This window comes from Lemur catta, chromosome 7, assembly GCF_020740605.2.
Source record: "Lemur catta isolate mLemCat1 chromosome 7, mLemCat1.pri, whole genome shotgun sequence".
Taxonomy (NCBI): Eukaryota; Metazoa; Chordata; class Mammalia; order Primates; family Lemuridae; genus Lemur; species Lemur catta.
Genome location: NC_059134.1, coordinates 39863518 through 39876133, shown reverse-complemented (window position 1 = coordinate 39876133; position 12616 = coordinate 39863518). Strand labels below are relative to the sequence as shown.

Below are 12616 nucleotides of genomic sequence, written 5' to 3'. Positions count from 1 at the left end.
ACCTTTTCATACCTAATTCATGAGCAAGTTAATGGTTCCACTAGAGTATTGTTTGAGTGATCATTTTCTTCTAAACCCTAGAGTGAAGGGAATTTGTGAAGCCCTGAGAACTGGAACCACGAGGAAAGTTTGTCATCATCTCTGTGAACCCAAACTGAAGGAGTGTGTGAAGCTTTGTGATGGACTCAAAGCAGGGTTGTCGCTGCTGATGGAAACCAAGGCTGGGATGCAATTCTAAGCCCCATCCCGGTTTCATGTCCTACCTGGGTGACAGCACTGGAGCTGAAGTGGAGCCAGGACATGTTTCCTGTATGATTTTCAGTAACTTGTACTCAACAATGGAAAACATGAGGTTTGTTTGTTTGTTGTTTTGGGGTATTTTTGGTAGAAAGGGTCAGGGAAGGCATGGTAGATCTGGAAAATTTGTTCCATAACTTTGTTCCATAAGGTTTGGAGTCTGGGAAATGCGACTGCTGTAGTCAACAACAAAGCTATTCTTTATGAAGTCCAAGATAAAATTTCATATAGAAGTAAGAGCTCTGCAAATTGAAAATCTGTGTAGAGAAACCAGTCGGTATTGTCTTTCTAAAGATTCTAAATGCCAACTTCTCCCATATTCAACATTTCTTTGATGTCTTTCCCCCCTCCCCCTTTTTTAGTTTTAATGGCTGGCTTGTAGCAGAGTAACTAGAAGACTTGGGATTTGCCTCAGAAACACACTCATCATTACAGGGCAAAGAAAGGGCATTTCATGACAGCATTTTCTCAGTTTGAACACTTCCTCCACTTCCCCTTGAAGAATGTTGGAAGTTTACCATCAACCCACAAAACATTCACTGAGGAGAGGGGAAGAGCACCATGGCGACTCTACCTTAGAGAGGGAGACATCCTATTTCATCTAGGTGAATAGAGCCTGAGGGATCTAGAAAGAGCATGAGATTCAGTGCTAATAAACCTGGATTCCAAATGCTATTCTCTTCCTATTTACTGTACAAACCTAAGCCAGTCACTTCCCTTAGCTGTATGATAGGGACAGTAATATCCCTGTCTCGGGGTTGTAGTAGGGATTAGCAACATGCATGTAAAGCACCAACAGTATTCCAAGCTCAGAGCAGAGCTCCATCACTGGCAGCTCCTTTTTAGCAAGAGAGGCAGAACTTGAACCTTAGCTTGTCTGACACTTCCCACTGTCATCCTGGCTGTCCCCTGCACCAGGCATGTGCTAGAAGAAGGCAAAGATAACAAAACCAGCTTCTCCCCTCCCCATGTGTAAAACTGAATTTGTTCACTCATTCATTTAACAGATATTTATTTAGCACCAAATGTATATTCCATAAGGGTGCCTTTAACAGCAGGTTGTTGCAAGGACCAAGTGGTTAAAGCTCAAAAAGAGCCTAAAACATTGCTCTAACAAAAACCAACAAAAAGGAATTTATCAATCTGTCCAGAAACAAAGTTAAGAGTAATAATACAGTGTGATCATTGCCCTGCATAGGTGCCCGGGGCATTACAGTTATCGAGGGGAGGGAACTCTGCCTGGGAAAGTTAGGAAAGGAACCCCACTCCCTTACAATGAAGTACCCCTCAAATATTCAAATGAATATGATGTTTCATAATATTATGATATTCTGCCAGTTGCAGTGTAAACAAAACTTGTTGTTCAACAACAGGAGAATGTTTAAATTAAATTGAAAAATTCTAAGTAGAGTTATTTTCCCATATAGTCTACTATTGTGGAGAATGTCATTCCAGATCCATTCAGTGATAACCAGTGTGCTGACCCCGCTGACCATATCTTTAGCCACCCTGACTAGTTGCTGCAATCGTTATAAAGCAAGGACCTGCAGGAGCCATTCAGATATGGACTTTCTGTATTTAACAGAGAAATGAACATTGTATTCTATAAAAGCCTGAAAACCCCAGCTGCTTTGTGCATGAAATACTTCAACCATTACTCACTTTTTGCCCAGAATATATCAAAGTGAATCCAAAGTAAATGCTATGTCTAAAATGTTAGCAATTCTCATGAAATCTCTAAATGTCCTCCTCAGCAGAATGCACAATGCATTAAGTATCATTAATCAAGTGGCTTCTCTCTCCCCCTTTGATTAGAGGGCCCTGTCTGGAAAGCTTTCTCTAAAGGGCCTAGCTCAAGGTCCATTCTAGTTTCCATCATAGTCTTTCTGTCTGCTTTAATATTTTAGCACTTTCTGTCTTATATTGTTGTTGGTAATTGATTCAGGTCTGTGCGTTTTTCACTTCAGTATGATTACAGAAGTCAATGGCAGAGACAGCACCTTGTGCTTCTCTTCTACTCGCACAAGCCCAGCCCAGCGCCGGCCCAGGGAGGTAACTCAATGACTGCCTGATGATTTGACTTATGAGGCATTCGGTGGTCTGGGAATATCAGATGAGTCAGTTTATGGTACATCTGTATCTCTCTGCCACTGGCCATGAACCACGCCCCCTTTATAAGCCATATGGCTGATTCTTAGCAACTCTTTGTCCAGCTGTAGAGCCACTGGGCACTTGGGCAGAGCTGAGAGGTGTTGGAGAGGTAGAGAAAGCATGGATAGTCCAAGAGGTTGCCACTCTTTTCTTGTGGTGGTGGGAATTGGACTCATTCTAAACTGTTGGCCAATTGGAACACCAGCAAAACTCATATGGTAGGGAGAGTGCCCCAACACCATTCCAGGGATGTCCGTTAATTATTTCCGGGTTTGAACACAGCTATCAATGAGCTCCCATATTTCTGTAAAATAATATAAAACACAGCCACCCCTAATTTCATGGCAGCATTTCTCGCTTCACCTTCAGTGGCTTACCCAACTTTACACAGGAAAGGCCCCGTCTTTCCCCGTCTCTTTCACTCAGGTCACGTTCTTCATTTCTCTTCAAGCCCCTCTGCTTTACGCACAGTGAGCGACCAAGGATCCTCTAACTACGTTCTGGGCCCCTGACCCTACCACTTGCCTCTCTCTGCCCAGGTGGGATCTCCTCAACCCAAGCTCCAGCTGCACTCCTTTTTTTTTTTTTTTTTAATTCTAAGAACATAAAAGACTATTTCACTTTCAGGTCTTTTGCATATACTCTTCCCTCTAACTGGAACATCCTCTGCCTCCTCTCAGTCTTCCTGCTCCTTCTTTTCCTTAAGTCTCACCTTAAGTCTCACCCTAGCAGGGATTTTCCATAACCACTCTTCCTAAAGTCTATTTTCGTTTTTGCTTTCCATCTCACTCTCTTGATGGTTTCCTTTACAGTACTTACTACAATTTCCAAGTATTTTTATTAATTCACTTTCAATTTTTAAGTCTTCCCCACATGTTATAAAATAAGCTCTAGGGAGGGAGGCTTGAGCCACATCTGTCTTGGTGACCACAGTATCTCATCCTTAATATAATCCAAGGAAATATAGAATCAAAAATATTGTTTAAAGCAAATAAAAATGACTAGAAGAAAACACATCGAGATGCTTAAGTACTTTCTGGTGGTGAGATGATGTAGGATTTTGCTTTTCTGCTTTGCTGATATGTCTGTGCTTTCTAATTTTTCTGTGTTGAACATGTATTAGCTACATAATTAATACTGAAGTGAGCATGTTACCCAATACGTCTGCCCTTGCTAACCCCACTTCTCTGAGAATCTGACCCCACATTTCCTAGCAGAGGGCACCTGATCTGGAACATCCCATTTCCCCCAGCCCCAGCAGACTGGATCCAGGTGGATATTTGACTCAACCTGAACGTTTTAAATGCTCTTCTAGCATTTCTTCAATCCAGAATTGAAACAAGACCTTTTCAGCAGTATCTACGGGCACCTGAAATACGAGACATGGAGTGTCTTGGAGTCATTCTCAGCCATGGGCAGTGACAGTTGGAGAAAGCAAGTCTACAGAGATAGGAGTATCAAACTGGTGCCCAGGGAGAAGCCAGAGTGAGAAACTAGATTGAAAGATAGAGAAGGGAAGAGGGAGAGGGGGAGTGAAAGGGGAAGGGAGAGAGAGAAATACTCATACAGCTTTCCAATTCCTGGGAGACTCGATTATATTTTCTGTAACTGAAACATCCCGTAACCTTCCAATAAATCTCCCCCTCTCACAATCTTCTATTTTGCTTGAGATACTTTAAGAGGGCTTCTGTTACTTGCAATAAAATTTCCAACTAAAACAAAGATATAATAAAGCTAATAATTACATTCAAAATAAAGTTTTCCTAAGATAAATGCATATCTTTCTTGATTGATTAAAATTGAAAAGCTGTAGAAAAGCTAAATGAACACATTTATTTTCGTTTCTCTTTCAACTTTCCATGTGGGGTCATTAACCCAGCTCTTCCACAGCCTTTATGAAAGAAGAGCATTATGAATGAAGAATGAGAGCTGCTGTTCCATGACAGCAGAATTCCAACAGGGTTTCTATTGTCTTTACCCATCTCTACACGGCATCCCCAGGGGAGGTCTGGAGATTACATCTCCACCAATTCTCCCCTTAATGCACAAGAACATTCTGAAAATAAAACTTCCATCTGAATCGTGTTTAGACAACCCAGGGCTGCAACACCTTAACAGTTTGGATGCAATCACCTGGAGACAGCGGTGGGATGAGCAGACCTTTTAAGAGGTCCCTGCAATTTCAGGCTTCTCTCTAACTCCATTACAAAGGAATGTTAAGCAGCATTTAGAAGGGAGTTTGGCAAAGTACCTGAAAGCACCAAACAGCTCCTTTGATGTTCCTGGCATTGATGTCATCATTCTTTTGAAACTTTTGAAGAAATATTTTTCTTATAGCAACTGTATCTAGGTTCAATATAAAGTGTTGATGTGTTTTCTCTGGTCTAATGTTAGTCTGAGTAGCTATGAACCATTTAGGCAGATACTCTCTTAGAGACTACCTCCGCTTTCACTCCAGTCATGTTTATTTTCACATCAAAGACACATCTAAGGGGGAAATTGCCTAACTAGCTCTATGAAACATGAAGAGGTTTACAAAGATATTTGGTTATAATTGAAAAAAAACAAAACTAAAACCTACACTCCAGGCAATTTAAGACTTTTCATGCCCAGAAATGAGAATTTTTAATGGCTGATAGAAAGTTCCTTTGCGTTCCACAAAGGACTGAATTCAGGCAGACTTTTTCAATCAGGCATTAAAATCCCACTATCTGCCATTTATGGAAAATGTGTGTTGATTATTTAAATGATGTTAAATGGGGGACAATAAAGCCCTTATATTGTTTGCAGTTCAACTATTCTTTGAAGCAATGTCCTATAGCAATACGATGCCTTCGCTTTGATCTAACTTGCTCAGCCCAGTAATTATATGACTGAGGTGAATTCTCTACCTGACAGATTCTAATTCTTCATGTGTGGCCATATCCTTTGAAGAGGAAAAAAAAAAAGAATCCCCACGTATTTTAGAAAATAAAACTTAACTGGTCAAAAGTGTGCATCAATGGTAATTCTCTGTGTCAAAGCAGTAAGCTGGGAAGACAGCCCTTCTCCATATGGTGAGAACCACTGTTTCTCAGAACACGCTCTGTGGTCCCCAGCTCCTGGGCTGTGGACTGGCACTGGTCCGTGGCCTGTTAGGAACCGGGCTGCACAGCAGGTGGTGAGCGGTGCAAGCGAAGCTCACATCACCACATAGGCTCCTCCTCCGTCAGATCAGCCCCTGCGTTAGATTCTCATAGGAGCGCGAACCCTACTGTAAACCTGCACATGCGAGGGATCTAGGTTGTGCTCCTTATGAGACTCTGATGCCTGATGATCTGAGGTGGAGCTGAGGCCGTGATGCGAGCGCTGGGAGCAACCGCAAATACAGATTATCATTAGCAGACAGGTTTGACGGCACAATAACTGTAATGTGCTTTAATCATCCTGAAACCATCCCCCCACTGCCGGTTTGTGGAAAAATTGTCTTCCCTGAAACCGGTCCCTGGTGCCAAAAAGGTTGGGGATTGTTGATGCTTATCATTTTCTTGAAACCTATCTTTAAACAAGAATATGTTACAGTTCCTTTCTATGAATCAGTGTGATGATGAATCAACATTCATCCCCTTTAAAAAAGAGAGAGCAGAACCTACTAACCTGGGCTTTGGGTATCTGCTAACTGACTGCTCCGGGTGGGAAAGAGCTGTCCACCCCATTACGAATGGGCATGAGATCATCACACACCCAAAGGAGCTCATTCTGCACCATCCCTTAAAGAAAATTGTTTATGGCATTGCTCGAGTCTGTTTAAAATATTAAAAGGACAGTCTTAACTCAGGAAGCTCCTAATCTTCACAAATATTGCTGCTGTTTATTTCATTTGCTTTTTAGACACAAGGCAGGACAGAATTAAACTGAGAAAGCTCACCAACTGCATCCCTGCAAATTGCTTTTAATCCAGGATGTCAGCAGGATTGATGCCATGGGGACTTTAGCTCCCATCCCAAAACATACATTTTTTCACCATACCTGCTTCACCATTGATACCCTATATCCACTAGTTACACTTCTAGAGGAAGAAATGCCTCCTTACCCATGGCCACTTCTCTGCATTTGTCATGTCTCTATCCCTGCCTCTACTACCTCAAAGAGAGTTTTTCTCTTTGACCAGAGTATTTTCTTCATGAGCCTCAAATCGCAGCTCAAAAATCACTCCTCAGAGCCTAATTGTGATCGCTGCTCTATTATTTTATGCCCTCGTCAGCCACTGTTTCCGCGGTTTGCTTTCCTTGTGTATTTAATGTTGTGGGCTTATAACTGTTATTATGCCTTTTTTTCAGGTCCCACTAGTAAGATTATAAACACGGTCTTGTGTCTTCTAATGTCTTTTGAGGCAGTATATTATAGTGGTTACGAGCCCAAGCTTTGGCGTCAGAGACCTGGATTGAAGTTCCTGCCCTGCCCTCTATGAGGTAGGAAGCTCTGGGTAGAGAGGGAGAGGGCTTAAGGTTTAGTTGATCACCAAAGACCAGCAATTTCATCTATCATATCTATGTAATGAAGCCTCCATAAAAACCTAAAAGAAAAGGGTCTGGAGAGCTTCCAGATTGCTGAACACATGGAGGTACCTAGAGGGTGGCACGTCCGGAGAGGGCATGGAAGCTCCACACTTCTTCCCACCTGCCTCGCCTCGTGCTTCTCTTCCATCTGGCTGTTCATCTGTATCTTTTGCAATGTCCTTTATAATAGACTGGCAAATGTAGATGTTTCTCTGAGTTCTATGAGCTACTCTAGCAAATCAATCCAACCTGAGGAGGGGTTGCGGGAACCCTAATTTATAGTCAGTCGGTCAGACGCACAGGGCATAACCTACGGCTCGTGACTGGCATCTGAAGTGAGGGGCAGTCTTGTGGAACTGAGCCCTCGGCCTGTGGGTTCTGACGCTATCTCCAGGTTGCAAGGGTCAGAATTGAGGTACATTACAGGACACCCCGTTGGTGTCCTCTGGAAAATTACATGGTTGGTGTGTGGGTAAAATCTTGGTGTCAAAAGTATTCTGTGTGAGTGAGAGTAAGAAAAACATTTTGGTTTTCCCTATTTTTAATAGTAAGCTATTATTTTTATTTAGTCTTTTGGGTCTTCCATAGGACTTGGAAGAGTTCAGCTTGCAGCAGGAAAGAAGGGAGTAAACAGCATTTATTGAGTGACTATTCAATAGAAGGCACTTTCCAGATAGCATCTCTCTGAATCCCAGCTCCCTACTTAGCTAGCAGTGTGACCCTGGGCTAATCACCTAACTTCTGCACCTCAATTTTCTCATCTGTAAAATATACATACTAATTATAAAGTTGATGCAAAGACTAAGTGAATACATGTGGAGTGCTTCAAACAATCCCTGACACAAAAAAACTGCCTGATAACACCAGCTATCACTACTATTAAATCCTTACAACAACCTTGAGAGGTAGATATAAGGAACTTCATTTTATAAATGAGAAAAACATGAGGCTACAAAAGTTTAAGCAACTTGACAAAGGTTGTCCAGCCAGTAATTGAACCAAATTTTCCTGACTAAAAGTACATGCTCTTTATGAAGTGTAGCCACTGGAGGAATCTTCCATGTCATGCTAAGGGGTTACTCTAAGGAAGCACTATAGTCACACAGAGGCCCTCAGGGAATTGCACATAGTAGGCAAGGCTGAGCGTGAGGCAGGTTGTGAGGAGTGAGAAGAAGCGAGGGAGGCTCAGTGAGTTGCAGGAGACGACCTCTCTGGCTTAGACACCATGCCGAGGAACATGGGCTTAATTATGAGACCGTGGGGAGGTATCAGTGGACTTCAAGTAGGGAAGTGACATGATCTGTAATGTATTTTAGAAAAATAACTCTAACAACCAAATAATTGAGAGTGGACTGGAGATAGATAGCTTAAGCTCAAAGATCAGGTAGGTGTCAGCACACAGTGAACAAGAGCCAGACCTGAGCTAAGGCAGTAGAAATGGAGACAACAGGAAAGAACTTAGGATCCAGAAACTGAACGAAGTTTATAATTAATTCCCTATGGGAGGTTCCGGATTAGTGACTGGCTAGATGATGGAGTCATTTTCTGAGAAAAGGAATGTCGGGAGAGGACCATGTTTCGTGGTGGGTGGGGGGTGGCAGGAAGACAAAGGATGAGTTCAAGTTTGGGCATGTTGAATATGAGATGTTCCCGGGGCATGTGTGTGGAGATGTCCCCTGGCTCGGTAGATATTCAGGTTTATAGATCAAAAGAGAGCTTAGGGCTGTCGATACAGATTGGGTAGAAATGCACATAAGCATTAGTGGAAGGAATGAATGTGGTTGTAAGTGTCCAAACAGAGAGCGAGGAGTGAAAAGAGAAAAGGGATGAGAATGGAACTTTGGGGAACATCAAGATTGAAGGAGCGAGCAGGGGAAGAATAAAGTGGAAGAGACAAGCAGCTGAAAGATTACGAAGGCTAGAAGAAGGGAGTTTCAAGGAGGAAGTGAGCAACCCCATCAAATGCCGCAGAGGTCACCCGTGACAAGGCAGAGCAGTAGCTATCACATCTGACATTTGATGGTGGTTGGGGGCAGATGCCAAAATGCAATGTGTTGAGGAGAGGATGAGAGACCACAAAAGGGAAACAAGGCGAGTATCTTACTCTTCCTGAAAACCTGACTGGAGAAAGGAGAGAGAGGCCAGCAGCTAGAGGGAGATACAGGGTGGAAGACTGCCTTATCATTGCCATACCCTTCGCAACAGCTAGAACAATTCTTTGTATTTTGTAGGTACACAGTTAAACTTTTGCCTGATTCTTTCACTTTTTCTCATTCATTTGCTTCTATATTTTTTTCCTCTTCTCTATTACAAGAAGGGATGCAGAAAGGCTGTACTTCCTTGTTCAAATACCAGATGGAAGGTGTAGAGTTTGCCTGTTTCTTCGTAGTAGTTAAGTAGGTTGTCTATAATAGGAATTTCTGTATACTTTTGAAGCAGAAAAGACAGAAAGGAAGCCAGGCCACAAGAAACACAGATATCATGGAGAAAGCTTTGGTGTGGCACCCAGGTATCCATTTGGTTGGGTTTTATTTCCAAATAAATATGGGTATATGGCAAAATCCTGTTTAGGGAACTAAAAATCTACCCCATGGAGGAGAGACTTAAAAAAGAGATGGATGGCATTGAGTGGCTTCAATGAAAATTCCAGTAGCATATATTTTCAGGACATCTAAGGATACTAAAAGCCTCTTTAAAATAGTATCCTACTTGATCTTGATAACCAAAGATATTTCAAAGCATCAGGATTGGGTCTAATTGCTTGTTACATTAAGGTCACATATGGGAATTGCTTTTGACCAGACACTTTCACGCTCCTGAATAAGAAGGATCTAATGAAGTTTGATCTTTGGATGACTATCATCATGTATTATCAAGCCTATCATTTTCCCCATCAAAGATAATATAGCCAGAGGCCAGAAAATATGGGGACGAGGAGGGGGAGCGAGAAAGAGAGAACAATCCAGTAACCCTTGATCCATTATGCATCAATTCAGACCGTTCCCCATTATCTGTGTTCACCTAGCAAGCACACATCATTGCATTTCTTGCTTTTGCTTCTGATAGTATTTTTAAACTTTCAATATCATTAAGTAACACTCTTTTTTCTCTATGATATCTCGTGTCACAGGTGCCTTTTTCTTCCTCTTTATTACTTTTGGCAGTAGAAAGAGAGATTTTTTTCCCTCTCCCATTGACCTGTACCTATTCCTAGCAAATTCATTGCTTTATGACAAGCACCAACATGGTCATACGCAGATGCAATTTATCTTTGCACGCAGCTGGTCTGTGTGCATGCGTGTCTGTGTGAGCGTTCTTCTCTCCCATTGTTTGACTTCTTTTAACTCCACTCAGATCTCTCTAATCACAGTTTGGAATTCACCTGAATTTCCCTGCTGTGAGAGCTGAAAAAGCTGACATAAAGTTGCTAAGGCCACAGCTCTGAAAAGGAAATAGCACATCTTTATTGGCAGAACACATTAAAAGACATGAATGTGGGGTTTTTAAGTAAGATGCTGCATACGCATAACCTCTAGGTGCTTGACAGTGACACTGTTCCACATGTTGGCCATCTCCTCCATAATTAAAGAGAGGCTTTGAAAAAGAATAGAAGTGTTTGATTTTCACACTAAAACATTATTCTGGGAATACAGAGCCCACAGCTTGCTATGCCCAATCCAAAGCATGGAAATTGTTCACACAAATCTTTTTATGAGGCTGAGGGAGACTTCAGCATTCCAGCTACATTCTGCTCTAAGGGGAAAAAAAATTCATTTCTTATGATTTCTTATGTGTCCATTCACAAGGTTAGTTTTCTTTTTTTGTTAAAAAACAGTTGCCATAGTAACAACCACCTATCACAGGGCTCTTACTTGAGTACTTATAAATGCTGCTTGTTAAAGAAGCAGATCCCTGTGCCACATGGAAGACCAGAGAGAAACATCAGTATGTCAACATTGTCAAAGATTAATAAAATGGTGAAAATAAACAACTTAAAAAAATGGAAACAGAAGCATCAATGGATGCTTCCATTGGATGTGTGACTCTATACATAACACAGCTATTTCTCTACCTCTACCACGAAGCCAACCAAACATTGTGATCAGACTGGACAGGGCCTTGAAGGAGATAACAAAGAGGAAATGGGGCTTGGGCCATTTTCAAAGGGAGCCTGAAGCCCTGGTTTCTGTTCAGAACTCTGTAGCCATGTTGGGTGGTGTGCAGCATGACCTGAAGCGGGGTCCATCTCAAGAGAGTGGCCTTGGGCCTGCCACTTAATGGCCCTGAGGGAAGGCATGGTTCAGCCGAAGAACCTGGGTACATCCCCTCCCCTCTCCTGGGGGCAGCTGGACTGAAAAGCCCAAGCCATTGAGTATGCTCTTTGGCTTATCTCAAATGTCACCATTTGAGTTTGTGTGGAGATCATTACAGGCTACGAAGTGTTAACAGGATACAGGAAGCCATCACAGAACCAAAAGGAGGCTGTTCTTACATACTTCCCTCCCCTCTGATTCTACTGCCTGGGCAGGAAGGGAGCTTCTGACCTCCCGCTCTGGCTCCTACTTTATTCTCTGTGATCAGGTGTCAGATATCCATGTGTCAGCTGTCCCTTCCTTCCATAATCCTATTAGTTTGAGAGAATGACTGGCAATACAGTCCCAAGGCTTGACTGACTCATCACTTTTTGTGATATAAGGAACATATATGGCCTAATGGAAAGTGTTCTCTGAAAAAAACAGAAAAGGGGAGGCGAGAGAGAAAGTGTGACGGCCACTGGGTCAACTGCTGAGAAGAGAACTGTGATTTCCCTCTGTGGGTTTGTGGGCTAAGCAGAAGTTCTGCCCTCTGCACCATGGGCTCACTCTGTATTTGAGTCATGGAAAATCAGCGAGCAATAGGCAAGAATGCAGAAATATGTTTGGCTTCATCTTTTATGAACAATTTGAATTCAGTTTGCATTTTGCAGTACAAAAACAAGCACAGTTTTTCTAGAAGATAAATGAGAAGGAGGAAGAAGAGGAAGAAAATAGAACACAATAGAAAAATCTTCAAAAGGAAAAAAAAACACTTTGTAGTTTCTTTTTTTCCTTAATGACAAGCAAGGGATACTCATATTTAATCACGCTGTTCAAAAGGAAGCACATTGTGCCAAAATTTATATGAGAATTTCACTGCCCTGCATTGTGTTATTTCAGACCACTAGTTACTTTGAATCTGTATTTTCAAATTCTTTCTTTGAATATTTATGCCCATAGGCAGACATATTAACTCATTTTACATTGAGAATCTCATTACATCAAGTAAAAATCCTAAGCCTGATAAAATGATTTACCCCCTCAATTTAACTTTTATTTTAGTCTCCTACCAGCTTCCCTGAAGTGGATTTGCTGCCAAGCTATAATACTATTTTAGACTGAGTCATCCAGGCACATGGAACAGCTTTTACACTGCTCTAATGTTTCCCCATCCCTGTTGTTTGAAGAAAGAAAACGTGTTCTTCTATGGGTTTACGAAATGGTTACGAACGATGGAAAAAAGAAGAAGTGGAGGCTTAAATCCAGTGTGTTTGGTCCCCAGGGAACATAGACTCTTCTTTCTCCTCATCTTTATAGCTCCCTGAAGGGGCATGC

General features: G+C 42.0%; 1 protein-coding gene across 1 annotated transcript in view; it reads right to left on the bottom strand.

Moving 5' to 3' along the window:
* MAML2 (mastermind like transcriptional coactivator 2) overlaps positions 1 to 12616 on the bottom strand; it is a 133726-nt gene that overhangs the window by 111362 nt on the left and 9748 nt on the right. The window lies entirely within an intron of this gene.